The following is a 15,413-nucleotide window of genomic DNA, read 5'->3' as shown; positions in this document are numbered from 1 at the left end:
AACTTAAAAACAAATTAAATTAAATTTCATAAAAGATATAAAAAAATAAAAATGAATAAATAAATGTAAATAAAAGAAGAATCAGAACTAACTTGTAAAAATTAAAATTTTAAATAAAATAAAATAAAATTATATATATATATATATATATATATATATATATATATATATATATATATTTTAAAATAAATAAAAGGCTAAAAGAAACAATTTCTTTAAGTAAAAAATAAAAAATAAAAACATCATAACAATTTCCAATAAATAAAATTAAATAAAATGAAATAAAAAAATAAAAATAAAATTAAAGGTCAAAAATAAAAATAAAAAAATTCAAGGCAATAAAATAAATTTAAAATTAAAATCTTCTCTTAAAAACAAATTTAAAATTAATATAAAAAAAAATCAAGACAAATTAAAAAAAATATTAATTTAAAATTAAAAAATTAAAATAAAAAATAAATAAATAACATTAAAAACATTAAAAAAAATTAATAAAATAAAAACAATTAAAATAATAATAAAAAACAATTAAAATAATAATAATAAAAAAAAAAAGTTAAAAGAAAAAATTTAAAAAAAACTGGGCCCGCCTCTCCCCCTACCCTCAGCTCCGCCTGTTCCCTCCCTCGACCCTATCCCTTCCCCCATCCCCTTTCATCGCCTCCCTTACCCCTCTCCTCTCCCTTCTCCCCATCACCCTCCCTCCCCCCTCTCCTGAAACCCGCCCCGTCCCTCCCTCTCACCCTCCCCGGAATCGGCCTGGGGCCTCCAGTCGCTGGCTGGGGGCCCGAGTGGGGAGGGGAGTCGGGTGAGACAGACCTCCCCTCCCCAAACAGGCCCCCAACCAGTGACTAGGGGCACGAGTGGGGAGGGATGGTGGGTCTCACCCCGCTCCCCTCGCCGCCCGAGCTCCCAACCAATGACTAGTGGTCGTAGGCCGATTTTGGGAATCGGCTTGCGGCCACTATACATTGGTTGGGGTTCCGGATGGGGAGGGGGCAGTGAGACCCACTTCCCCTCCCCACCCAGGCCCCCAGCCAATGGTTGGTTGCTGTAGGCCAATTCCCAAAATTGGCCTGCGGCCTTTAGCCGCTCGTTGGGGGCCCGGGTGGGGAGGCAAGCGGGGTGAGGGAGGGCGAAGGGAAGAGGGACGAGGAAAGGGGGGACGAAGGGGGAGCGGTGAGGGAGGGAAAGGGGGGGGTGGGAAATTGTGGGGATGGGAAGGGGGTGAGGGAGGTGCGCTGGGCAAGGGTCGGGGGAGGAGGAGGAGGGAGTGGGGTTAGGTTTTTTTGTTTTTTTTAAATATTTTTTTAATGTTTTTTTTTTTAAATTTCGAAATTTAACTTTTTTTATTTTAATTTAATTATTTTTAATTTGTTTTGATTTTTTTAATATGTTTTGATTTTTTTTTTCCTTTTATTTTTTTTTTTTTAATTTTTACAATTTAATATTTTTTATTGTTTTGGATTTTTTTTTTTTTTTTTCAAGGTTCTTTTTTAGATTTTTTATTTTTATTTTTTATTTTTATATTTTATTTTAATTATTTTTGTTTAATTGTTTTTTTAATGTTTTTTTTAATTGTTTTATTTTTTATTTTTTTATAATTTTTATAATTTATTTATTTTCTTATTGTTTTGAATTTTTTTTATTTATTTTTTTAATGTTCTTGTTGTTTAATTTTGTTTTTTAATTTAAAAAAAAATTAATTGTTTTTTAACTGTTTTTTTTGTTTTTGTTTTTTTTTTTAAATTTTTCTTTTAATTGTTTTTTTTTTTTTTTTTTTTTTTTAATTTAAATTCTTTTAATTTGAATTTAAACATATATATATAGATATATATATATATATCAATTTGTTTTGATTTTTATATTTTTTTCTAATTTGTTTTGAATTTTATTTTCTTAATATGGTATGAAATTTTTATTTTTTTAACTTTGTTATCTCTATATATATAATTTTCTTTTATCTTATTTCCTTGTTTTTATAACTTTAATTCAAAAAAAAATCTGAATTTTTTTATATTTTATTTTATATTTTATATTTTGTTTATTGAAATTGTTTAATTTAAATATTTTATAATTTTTTGTTTTAATTGATTTTTTTTTTTAATTTTAACTTTTAATTTGTTCTTTATTTTTTTATTTTATTTATTTTGGTAATTATTTTAAGTCTTTTTTGTAATGAGGTTTTTATTTTTTATTTGTTTTTTTAACTCAATTTTTTTTTAGATTTTTTTTATTTAATTTATTTTTCTTTAAATTATATACATTTTGTTGAAAACTTTTCATTTCTTAATTTTTTTCTGATATTTTTTTTTCTTTTTAATTTTTTTTCTCTATTAAATTTTTATTTTTAAGAGTTAATTTTGGGTTTTTTTTTTTACATTTTTATAAGCTATTTTGAATTTTTTTTTTTTTTTTGTATTTGATTTTTTTGTCATGTTTTTTATTTTTATTTTTATGTTTTATTACTAACATGATAGTCAGCAACATTTAAAAAAAATTATCCATCTTTAATTCATTAGAAAATTTAAAATATAAGAACTAAGCCCTTTAAACAAAAGGGGTTGATGCTCTTCAACACTTTTCAAAATCAAGATGAAAATCGCTAACAAAAAAAAAAATGTTCACACTTGATACATAAAAAAATTTGAAGTGTAAAAAATAAGCCCTCTAAAAAAATGTGTTGGTGTTGCATCAACACTTTTCAAAATTAGCATGAAAATCACTAACATTTAAAAAAATTGTTCATACTTGATACATAAAAAAATTTAAAGTGGTAAAAATATGCTCCAAAAAAAAGGTGTATTCTAAATCACCATTTTCCAAAATGGAGGGAATTTTTTCTACCTCAAAAAATCAGGTAGTAGGTCATTTCTCATTTGATCGGTAACTATGTTTAGAATATTACAATGTTTTGCTCAAGCCGAGCAACCTCTACACTATCTCTATGTATCTCACAGATTCCTAGACAAGCTTTGGCCAATACTTAACCAATTTTATGCTTACCCAAGTCCTTAATTCCTTGGGTTGTTTCCTTGGGAATTAACCCCTATTAATTAGGGAAATTCCCCAATTGCAATTGTGCAATCCATCACAAGCCTTCCTCTAAATGCATGCACCACCTGTACAATTTCGATGATTATAAAACTGATAGTACATCGTGCTTGAACTCCAATCTCAACTGGGTAACTCTCAGATCACACATGCATGAGTTATTTATGGTTGAATTATTAGTTAATTGGTTGAGCACTAAAGCTACACCCCACTCCTAGACCTCCTACTAGTTCCTCCAACAATTGGAACTAGTTTAACTAACTTTAACTCAATTAAACTGAATTAATTAATTACAACTAAAAGTAAACTCAATCAGGACTCCTATAAAGTAGGATCCACTCTACATGACTCAAGTTAGACCCTCAACTCGAATTAACTGAACCACCTAAGTCAAATTCACTTAGTTAACTCGTACAAGTTTTCTTGTGATGTGGAATTCCAATTTTTCTCCTTATTTAACTCAAGGGAAAATTAAATCAAGATTTTCTAGTTGCATTTTCAACACTCCCTCTCACCAAGAAAGGGATTATCACATACCCCAATCCTACCTCTATTGAAATTGAATTTTCCTCTTCACAGTGCCTTAGTCAAGTTGTCTGCGTCATGTTCCTCTGTAGGAATGTATTCCAACAACACCATTCTCCTCTGCAAACAATCTTGTAGATGGTGATATCGAATGTCGATATGCTTGGACCGATCATGAAAAAATGGATTCGAAGATAAATTGACACAACTATTATTTTCACATTAAATAACTATAGGTTGCATCTGCTAACCAAATTATAACCCAACAAGGATCTTCCTCACCCAGATATCCTAAGAAGTTTCTTGACTAGTAGCCATGTGCTTTGCTTCTATTGAGCTAAGATCAAAAGACCTCTGCTTCTTGCTATACGAGGAAACTATTGTTGACCCAATACTGAATATTCCCCATAATGTGCTATTCCTGTCTGATGGACTCCCTGCCCAATATGCATCTATGAATCCTTGAATCTTCACTCCCTCTTTCCATCTGTACCAAAGATCAAATTAAGTGGTGCCTCTGAGGTATCTCAACACATGTTTAACTATCTTCTAATAGAGTTTGTGATGCAGGAAAACCCGCCTAAAGGAGATTTCCCTGATTTTCATAATAGCCTTACGTGGCTCTATGGGTTATGGCCCACCTCTACAAATCGGAAGCGTTTACATTGGTGGGTTTTAACAGAAACCCAACCAATCACTAAGCAACGCTTTAAGACATAATTTGCCAATGAATGTCGGTCCCACTCTCAACGTACAAGACCAGACCTCAAATAAAATAAACCCATATCCATAAACTTCTCGGGTCCGCTTTTGAATTTAAACTTCGACCACTTTATGGCCCAATATCCGTTGGACATATGCGGTCATCAAATCTACGGCTTGTGGGACCTCAATTTGCACATGGGTTAAAAACAGGCCTAACCCCCGTCATTGACTATGACCTAAAAGTTTAAAATTGAGACCGACAGCTAGGAGTGAGTGCGGGTCTCCGAAAACAATCAAGAATTTTCCGCACTCTCCTACCCCCGCCGCAGTTGCTGATCACCGTCAATCTAACAGATCTGTCGATCTGACGATCCAGATCTATTCTTCCGCCATTAATATCCATCAATCTAAACAACCCAGCGGCTCCCTCTGCGCTTGTTCACTTATGATGGAATCTACGTCAAACACCCATTAACTCTACCATACTTTGTTCACACTCATACAACAGTTAACTTGTTAACATTGGATCGCCATCGATCCTTACAATGATCAATGGTCGATCAATGAACTAATAACACGGGAATTAACTCAATAACACATAAACACACAGACATATGAATTCCACATAACACACAATTTATATTATACACAGTATAATTAAATTCTAAGGCATTTCAGCCTTAGTCACAAATTTAACTTTTTTTAATTTTAATTTTTTTTTTTTAATTTGTTTTGATTTTTTTTAATATGTTATGAATTCTTTTTTTTTTCTTTTATTTTTTTTAATTTTGTTTTATATTTTTTACAATTTAATATTTTTTTATTGTTTTGGATTTTTTATTTATTTTTTTCAATGTTCTTTTTAAAAAAATTATTTTTATTTTTATTTTTTATTTTAATTATTTTTGTGCAATTGTTTTTTTTTATGTTTATTTTTATTTTATTTTTATATTTTTTTATTTATTTTTATAATTTTTGCAATTAATTTTTTTTAATTGTTTTGAATTTATTTATTTATTTTTTTAATGTTTTTTTTTTAAATTTTGTTTTATAATTTTTTTTTAACTGTTATTTTGTTGTTTTTTATTTATTTTTGTTTTAATTATTTTTCCTTTTTTCTTTTCAAATTTAAACTAATATTTTTTCTTTTAATTTGTTTTGATTTTTATATTTTTTTCTAATTTGTTTTGAATTTTATTTTTTTAATAGCTTATGAAATTTTTATTTTTTAAATTTTGTTTATATATATATCTATCTATATATATATATATATATATATATATATATATATATTTTCTTTTATGTTATTTCCTTGTTTTTAGAACTTTAAAATTTTTATTTTATTTTATATTTTATATTTTGTTTATTGAAATTATTTAATTTAAATATTTTATAATTTTGTATTTTAATTGATTATTTTTTAAATTTAAATTTAAATTTTTTATTTTTATTTTTTTATTTCATTTATTTGGGTAATTATTTTAAGTCTTTTTTCTAATGAGGTTTTTATTTTTTATTTGTTTTTTAACTTATTTTTTTTTTTTAGAATTTTTTTTATTTAATTTATTTTTCTTTAAATTATATATTTTTTTGTTGAAAACTTTTCATTTCTTTTTTTTTTTTTTTGATATTTTTTAATTTTTTTGAGATTTTTTTCCATTAATTTTTTATTCAAATTTTTTTATTTTTACGAGTTCATTTTGGTTTTTTTTTTTTTTTTACATTTTTAGAAGCTATTTTTAAAAATATTTTTTTTTGTATTTGATTTTTTTGTCATGTTTTTTATTTTTATTTTTATGTTTTATTACTAACATGATAGTCACCAACATTTAGAAAAAAATATCCATCTTTAATTCATTAGAAAATTTAATGTGTAAGAACTAAGCTCTTTAAACAAAAAGGGTTGATGCTCATCAACACTTTTCAAAATCAAGATGAAAATCATTAATAAAAAAAATATGTTCACACTTGATACCTAAAAAAAATTGAAGTGTCAAAAATAAGCCTTCTAAAAAAATGTGATGGTGCTGCATCAACACTTTTCAAAATCAGCATGAAAATCACTAACATTTAAAAAAATTGCTCATAATTTATACATAAAAAAATTTAAAGTGGCGAAAATATGCTCCAAAAAAAGTGTATTCTGAATCAACATTTTCCAAAATCGAGTGAATTTTTGCTACCTCAAAAAAACAGGTACTAGTTCATTTTCTTGTTTGATCGGTAACTGTGTTTAGAATATTACAATGTTTTGCTGAAGCTCGAGCAACCTCTACACTATCTCTATGCGTCTCACAGATTCCTAGACAAGCTTTAGCCAATACTTAGCCAATTTTATGCTTACCCAAGTCCTTAATTCCTTGCGTTGTTTCCTTGGGAATTAACCCCTATTAAATTGGGAAATTCCCCAATTGCAATTGCGCAATGCATCACAAGCCTTCCTCTAAATGCATGCACCACCTGTACAATTTCAATGATTATAAAACTGATAGTACATCATGCTTGAACTCCAGTCTCAACTGGGTAACTCTCAGATCATGCATGCATGAGATATTTATGGTTGAATTATTAGTTAATTGTTTGAACACTAAAGCTACACACCACTCCTAGACCTCCTACTAGCTCCTCCAATAGTTGGAACTAGTTTAACTGACTTTAACTCAAGTAGACTAAATTAATTAATTACAACTAAAAGTAAACTCAACCAGGACTCTTATAGAGTAGGAACCACTCTACATGACTGAAGTTAGACCCTCAACTCGAATTAACTGAACCACCTAAGTCAAATTCACTTAGTTAACTCGTACAAGTGTTCTTGTGACGTGGAATTACAATTTTTCTCCTTATTTAATTCAAGGGAAAATTAAATCAAGATTTTCTAGTTGCATTTTCAACACTGTCTCTCACCAAGAAAGGGATTATTAGATACCCCAATCCTACCTTTATTTAAATTGAATTTGCCTCTTCATAGTGCCTTAGTCAATATGTCTGCATCATGTTCCTTTGTAGGAATGTATTCCAACAACATCATTCTCCTCTGCACACAATCTCGTAGATGGTGATACCAGATGTCGATATGCTTGGACCGATCATGAAAAACTGGATTCGAAGATAAATTGATACAACTATTATTTTCATAGTAAATAACTATATGTTGCATCTGCTAACCAAATTATAACCCAACAAGAATCTTCCTCACCGAGATAGCCTAAGAAGGTTCTTGACTAGTAGCCATGTACTCTGCTTCTATTGAACTGAGTTCAACAAATCTCTACTTCCTGCTATACCAGGAAACTATTGTTGACCCAATACTAAATATTCCCCATAATGTGCTATTCTTGTCCGATGGACTCCCTACCCAATATGCATCTATAAATCCTTGAATCTTCACTCCCTCTTTTCTTCTGTACCAAAGATCAAATTGAGTGGTGCCTCTTAGGTATCTCAACACATGTTTAACTGCCTTCTAATAAAGTTTGTGACGTAGAAAAACCCGCCTGGAGGCTCCCTAATTTTCATAATAACCTTAAGTGGCTTTGTGGGTTATGGACCACCTCTACAAATCGGAAGCACTTACATTGGTGGGTTTTAACAAAAACTCAACCAATCACCAAGCAGCGCTTTAACACATAATTTTCCAACGAACGTCGGTCCCGCTCCGAACGCACAAGACTGGACCTGAAATAAAATAAACCCACATCCATAAACTTCTCGGGTCTGCTTTTGAATTTAAACTTCGATCACTTTATGGCCCGCTATCCTTTGGATATATGCAGTCATCAAATCTACGGCTTGCGGGACCTCAATTTGCACACAGGTTAAAAGTAGGCCTAACCCCCGTCGTTGACTGTGACCTAAAAGTTTGAAATTGAGATCGACGACTAGGAGTGAGTGCGGGTCTCCAACAACAATCAAGAATTTCTGAATTCTCCTACCCCTGTTGTGGTTGCTGATCACCGTCAATCTAACAGATCTGTCGATCTGATGATCCAGATCTATTCTTCCGCCATTAATATCCATCAATCTAAACGACTCGATGGCTCCCTCTGCGCTTGTTCACTTATGATGGAATCTACATCCAACACCCATTAACTCTACCATACTTTGTTCACACTCATACAACAATTAACTTATTAACATTGGATCGCCATCGATCCTTACAGTGATCGATGGTCGATCAATGAACCAATAACACAGGAATTAACTCAATAACACATAAACACACAGACATACGAACTCCACATAACACAAAATTTACATTATACACAGTATAATTACAGTCTAAGGCATTTCAGCCTTAGTCACAAATTCTCCTCTCAACTACATTGAATCCAGACTCTGTTTACACAAATGTTTCCTGCCCCTCTATATCACCCTTCTCACACACACAGACTCTTTATAAAGAAAATTACAAAGTCATGGATCATCTCAGATCCACCATTTCCTCTCACAAATTGTCTAAATCTCTCTATTCACATACATGGCAAATAATTACATTAAATTAAGTCTTCTCGATACTTATCAATTCCATTAAATTAGCTTGTTTTTAAAAGGAAATTGCTCCCGGTTTACATGATTGTCCACGTCTCCCCATCCATAGCTCTGACTTTGACTTTTGATTAAGGGTGGTCGAATTCTCTTCCATCAGACTCCCGAGGCACAAAAATTTATGACATCCTGGTCATATGCTTCTCCTTAATCCCATAGCTATTCTACCCACTTCTCAGTGGAAGTTCTTTCATGATCTTTTCTGTGAGTTGCAACAAAACCTCTGGAATAACAGTCTTCTCTTCTACATGATACCTCACCAAGCTTCTCTCCTAGCTTAGTCTTTCAACATCTTCCTTCTCTCCTAGCTTAGTCTTTCGGCATCTCCCCGGTTCTCTCTTCTGTGGAACCAAATGAGCATTTCTGGAGATGTTTAATCGAATCAGTTCTTCTTGGTTACATACATTTAACAGTCGCAACGTGTACATCTCGTACTATTACAGGACTGATCAAATATGAAGTGCTAAAATTCATAAATATTCATTAAACATGGTTATTGGTTGATTGATTTTATTAAGCTAGGATGAAGAGTTAAATCAAAACATATGCAAAAGAGAATGGAAGCAGCTACTATAGGTGGAAAAAGAACGTATGTTGTAAATACACAATTTTTGAGTTTGGACACTTTTGTTTTGGGCTGCAAATGGCAAGAATCCTACCCATCAATTAGTTATTATTGGATGGCTTGATTAATTGTATCTCAACTTAACGAGGTGTTACCAGTGGACATGGTTGAAGCATCTGTGCACATGCCCATGGACAACAACGTTTTCCAGGTCCCCTAGGTTACAACGGTCCTCATCAAATTCATATCACTCAAGGAAACTATGTAGCTGGAACAGTTATTGTGTCGTCGGTCACACAAGCTTGCATCCGGTACTGTTCTTTATGGTCCTGAAAATAACAAGTAGTGAAGTGATCGACAGTCCATTCCCAGATCAACGGTTTTGCGAAGGGTCTTCATAATCGAAGTTTAAACAGGAAAATAGTAGGAAGAAAAATAGAAACATCAATAGACTTCTACACATAATATAGAAGCATTACTTCCAACAATACCATAAAATGTGGAAAGAACAAGAAAACAAGAAAATAGAATAGAGAGAAGATTCTTGTTCATTACTCCACGATTTGCCGAATCACAGTATCGCTTTGGCCATTGCATGAACTCTAGATTGTCAGCCTTAGCATAAGTGACTCTCAGTAGTGGAAGGCTCTCTCATGATGGGGATTTGTTTGTTAAAATCCCAAAAACAAAATAAACTGAACACACAGAGACAATCTCTGTTTCGCTCTCTAGGATCCTAGCACAGGGAAGCTTTTAAAATTATTTCTGAGAACAGAGTATTACACACCCATAAAAGGATTTTTATTCATTAAAATAAAATTACTGATACAAAATTCATCCTCTTTCACTCAGAGGGATTCACCAAAAAGAAAACACAGTGCTACTCTATTCATTCCTTTCCAATACGTTCAGTATACTACACTGCTACATATTACTAACATTCATTCACTTGCACTGCTGCGCTTCTACCTTCACTCTCTCTCAACCTCACTACTGACTACCACCCCACACGTTACATACAAAATCTGAATGCTTTAATGAACAAAAATGGAGTCCCATGCTGTGAACTGCTCGAGGCTGTCCTTCTCGTCCTTGACTGAGCTGAACTTTAACTGCGGTAGCTGAAAATTCAATGTCTTCCTTCTCGGCCATACTTTGAATTGAAGGCTTCTGCCTGCTGCGCTGTACTGCTCCATGCTTGCTTTAACTAGTTTCGTGCCACTGAGAAATCCTGCCTGCTTTTCCATCAAAGGTCAATGCGTGCATAACATTTCTATCGGGTCTGCCTTTCGGGTCGCATTGCATATCGCAGTCGACCGATCCTCTGTTTCTCCTTATACTAGAAAATATATGAGAAACATTGTAAAACACAAAAATTGGCTTTGGACGGATTTCAACCATTATACTATTTGGCTTTGGAAACCCATCGGGTCCGGGTTTCATCGCTGTCAGCACTCATATATGTAAATTCCATTCACCATTGGTTTGCCCGATTGCGATATGCTAATCGCGATCTAGGCCGATGCCTCCAATCCTTTGCTTTTCCTTATATTTCGTTGTATAACGAAATTGCATAAAATAAATTGAAAAATGACTTAAGCGCGGACCTAAAAATTTATCAAAAACCATTTATAATGTTATTGGGTCCGATCCATCGGGTCAGATGCATGCCTTATACAAAAGTCCCGTTCCTTTGGTTTCGCCGATAGCGAAATGCCGATGTGATATCCACCGATGCAATATATTATAACATATGCCTGAAAAACATTAAAGCACGGGAAAAAGAGCCGCTGCGGAACTAATATAATATGAAACAAAATGTTAAACACCTGTCGGGTCCGGCTCATCGGATCGCGACTATATATATGTGGAAAGGCTCTGCCACATTGTGAACACCGATAGCGATACGCCGATGCGATATCGGTGATCGCTCATCGCAACATATAAATGCCTCTTTGTAAGTCCTCCACTACTACTTCGCCGATGCGATATCAGCGTGCTCGTCGGTGATGTTTCCATGCTGCTGCATGGCTCAATTGTTGTGTAGTTGAAATTACATTTTCAACACTCCCCTTTAATTTCAACTGCTGCGCATTCGATCATACCCAAACACTTCCTCAAAAATTCAAAGCTTTTCTGATCAAATGGCTTTGTCAAAATATCTGCTACCTGTTCCTGAGTCTTGCAATGTTGTAAAGTGATTTCTCCATTGCATACCAATTCTCTGATATAGTGGAACTTGGTGTCAATGTGTCTCATTCTCTTATGAAACACTGAATTCTTTGATAATGCAATAGCTGAGCTATTGTCACAAAAAATCACTGTTGCTTTTGCCTGCTCTTGGCCTAAGCTCCTTAACATTCTTCTCATCCACACTGCTTGACATGTTGCTGTTGTAGCTGCCACATATTCTGCCTCTGCTGTAGACAACGCCATGATAGGCTGTTTCTTAGAAGCCCATGAAATGGCTCCTGAACCCATGTGAAAAACATAACCGGAAGTGCTTTTCCGATCATCTCCACTTCTAGCCCAATCACTATCAGTGTATCCAACTAAATCTGAACATTCTGAGACTGTATATAAAATGCCAAACCTTTTAGTACCTTTAACATACCTCAGAATTCTTTTTGCTGCTTGCCAATGTGCTTCTTTTGGCCTCTCCATGAATCTGGAAATCAAACTAACAGCAAACATTATGTCAGGCCTAGTTGCAGTTAAATACATAAGGTTGCTAACTATGCTCTTATACAAGCTAGGATCAAAATCCTTGCTGCTGTCCTCTTTGCTGAGTTTTAATCCCATTACTGTGGGAGTGATTGCTGCCTTGGATTCTTGCATATGGAATCTTTCCAACACTTCATTTACATATTTTACTTGTGAGATAAAAATTCCATTTTCATTTTGATCTACTTCTATTCCTAAGAAGTATCTTAGCAAACCCATGTTAGTCATCTCAAATTCTTCTTTCATGACTGATTTAAAATTTTCAATGAGGTAGTCATCATTACCTGTAAAAATTACATCATCAACATACAACACTACAATTAAAATCTTACCATCCTTTTCTTTGATGTAGACTGTGGGTTCTCCCTCACATTTGTCAAATTCATTTTCCAGTAGATAGGAATCTATTCTACTGTACCATGCTCTTGGTGCTTGCTTCAGCCCATAAAGAGCTTTCTTCAATCTGCACACTTTGTGCTCTTGGCCTTTCTTCTCATAGCCTAGAGGTTGTTCAATGTAAACCTCCTCCTTTAACACTCCACTTAGGAATGCTGACTTCACGTCCTTTTGGTAAACTTTCCATTTTTTTTGTGCTCCTATAGACAACACTGCTCTCACAGTTTCCATTCTTGCAACCCGTGCGAAAGTCTCCTCATAGTCTCTCCCATACTGCTGCTTGTATCCCTTAACAACCAGCCTTGCCTTGTGTCTTTCAATTTTGCCTTCAGCATTGCACTTGTTCTTATAGACCCATTTGACTCCAATGACTTCTTTACCTTTTGGTAGCTCAACCAAATCCCATGTCTTGTTTCTTTCTATGGCATTCATCTCCTCATCCATAGCTTCTATCCATTTCTTATCTTTAATAGCATATTTGAAATGAATAGGGTCATCAACATGACAATACAAGGCGAATAAGGAATTCATTCCTTCATCATAAATGTCACTTAGATTTCTAAACTTCTTACCTCTTTCATTTGGTGTGCAAGTGCTTGAAAACGCACTTGAATTTTCTCCTTGTGGTGTGCTTGGAGAAGCACTCTCATTTCTCCTCAAGGGTGTTGCTTGCTGTCCTTGTGTTGGCATTGATGTTTGGGGATGTATTTCAGCCATCTCCTCATCATCTTCATCATGAGACAAACAGTTTTTAACATTCACTGTTTTCTCTATGCTTCCATCCCAAGCTTCCTCCTCAATGAACTGAACATCTCTGCTCACAAAAAACTTCTTGGTGGATGGGATATACAACTTGTAAGCTTTGGATTCCTCACTGTATCCAATGAAAATACATTTCTCCCCTTTGTTGTCCAACTTCCTCCTTAGCTGATATAGAATGTGTGCATAACCCACACATCCAAAAATTTTCATGTGGGTGACTCCTTGCTTTCTCCCACTCCATGCTTCTTCTGGCACTCTGTTCATCACTGCTTTTGTTGGACACCTATTCAAAATGTATACTGCACAGTGTACAACTTCAGCCCAATAATCATTTGGCAAATGCTTTGCCTTCAACATGCTCCTCGCCATATCCATGATGGTCCGGTTCTTCCTTTCGACAACTCCATTTTGCTGCGGGGTGTACCTAGCTGTAAATTGCTTGTGAATTCCATTTTCTCTACAAAACCGTAGGAATCCTTTGGAGATATACTCACCTCCTATGTCTGTTCTCAAAACTTTGATGCGCAGCCCACTTTGATTTTCCACAAGTTCTTTGAAATTTCGGAATTTTCAAACACTTCACTTTTGTTTTTCAAGAAATAAACCCAAGTCTTTCTTGTAAGATCATCAATAAATGTTAGAAAATATTGGCTGCCAGCTAAAGATGCATTTTGCATTGGTCCACACAAATCTGAGTGGACAATTTCGAAGGGTGCTTTTGCCCTTATGCTTTTCCCGCTTCAAAAACTTTCTCGCTGTTGTTTCCCCAATATGCAACCTTCACAAAGGCTGTCCGGTTTCTCTATCATTGGTAATCCTCTTACCATTCCTTTTCTACTCAACAAGTTAAGACCTCCAAAGTTGAGATGTCCAAATCTCAAGTGCCACAACCAGTTTTGATCCTTTGGCACACTTTGGAAAGCCTCTTGGGTAACTGCTACAATTTCTTCTTTGTTTTTCAAATCTGCCCTTATTCTGAGAGGAAACATTATGTTCCTTGTCATCTTCACTTCAGCAATACATCGCTTGCTAGGTGCTCTATCCATGATGGTGCATACATCATTCTCAAAGAAAACATTGTAACCTTTTTGAACAAGCTATCCAATACTTAAGAGGTTACATCTCATTCCAGGAACATAATAGACATCTGCTACGGTTTTCTTTTCACCCTTCTTTGTAAATATTTTAACTTCTCCTTTACCCATAACAGAAATTTTGCTATCAGTCCCAAGTGTGACTTGTGACTTCACACTTTGATCTAGAGTAGAAAACAAAGCTATATTTCCTGTCATATGGTTGCTGCAACTGGAGTCTAGAAACCATATATCTTCACTGTTTGTTTTAGCCATGTTACAAGCTAACAACACATTATCTTGGCTGATATTTTCTCTAGTGATATTTGCACTAGATCTATTATTCATATCATGCTATTTCTTCCTACATTCACTGGCATAATGCCCATATTTTTTACAGTAATAACATTGGACATTGGATTTTTCATACCTTTGTCCTTGAGCATGATGTTGTCCTCTTTGTTGGCTGCTGCCTTGGCCTTGGTTCTCATTTGGGTTGCTGCCTCTTCCTTGAGCATTTGCTGGACTGTTCCTTCCACCTCTGTTTTGGCTTCTGCCTCTTCCTATCTTGTTTCCTCTGCCTTGACCTCTTCCTCTTCCAAAGGACATCTGTGTCTTGAAGGCTTGATCTAGAGATGAGTTTTCATTCCTACTCAACCTCTGCTCATGTGTTATTAGTGATGCATGTAGTTCAGCAACTGAAAAGTTTGAGAGATCCTTTGTCTCTTCTATGGTGGTGACAATCACATGGAACCTTGAGGGTAGAACTCTCAATATTTTCTCCACAATCATCATTTCTTCAAGAGTCTATCCATGAGTCCTTATCTGTGTGACCAGACCAATTACATGTGTGAAGAATGAGTCAATATTGTCTGACTCTTTCATGCACAGGTTCTCAAAATCTTTTCTCAACAATTGGAGTTTTGCTGTCTTCACTTTCTCCATGCCTTGATAGGCTATCTTGAGAGTTTTCCATGCTTCTTTGGATGTCTTGGCTGCTGCTATCCTTGGAAACACACTCTGGTCCACTGCTTGATACAAAAATACAAGGGCTTTTGAAT

The sequence above is a fragment of the Pinus tabuliformis genome, chromosome 9 (assembly GCF_031772625.1).
Source record: "Pinus tabuliformis cultivar Carrire ecotype Pingquan chromosome 9, CPIR1, whole genome shotgun sequence".
NCBI classification, from domain to species: domain Eukaryota; kingdom Viridiplantae; phylum Streptophyta; class Pinopsida; order Pinales; family Pinaceae; genus Pinus; species Pinus tabuliformis.
This window is presented reverse-complemented; position numbering follows the sequence as displayed.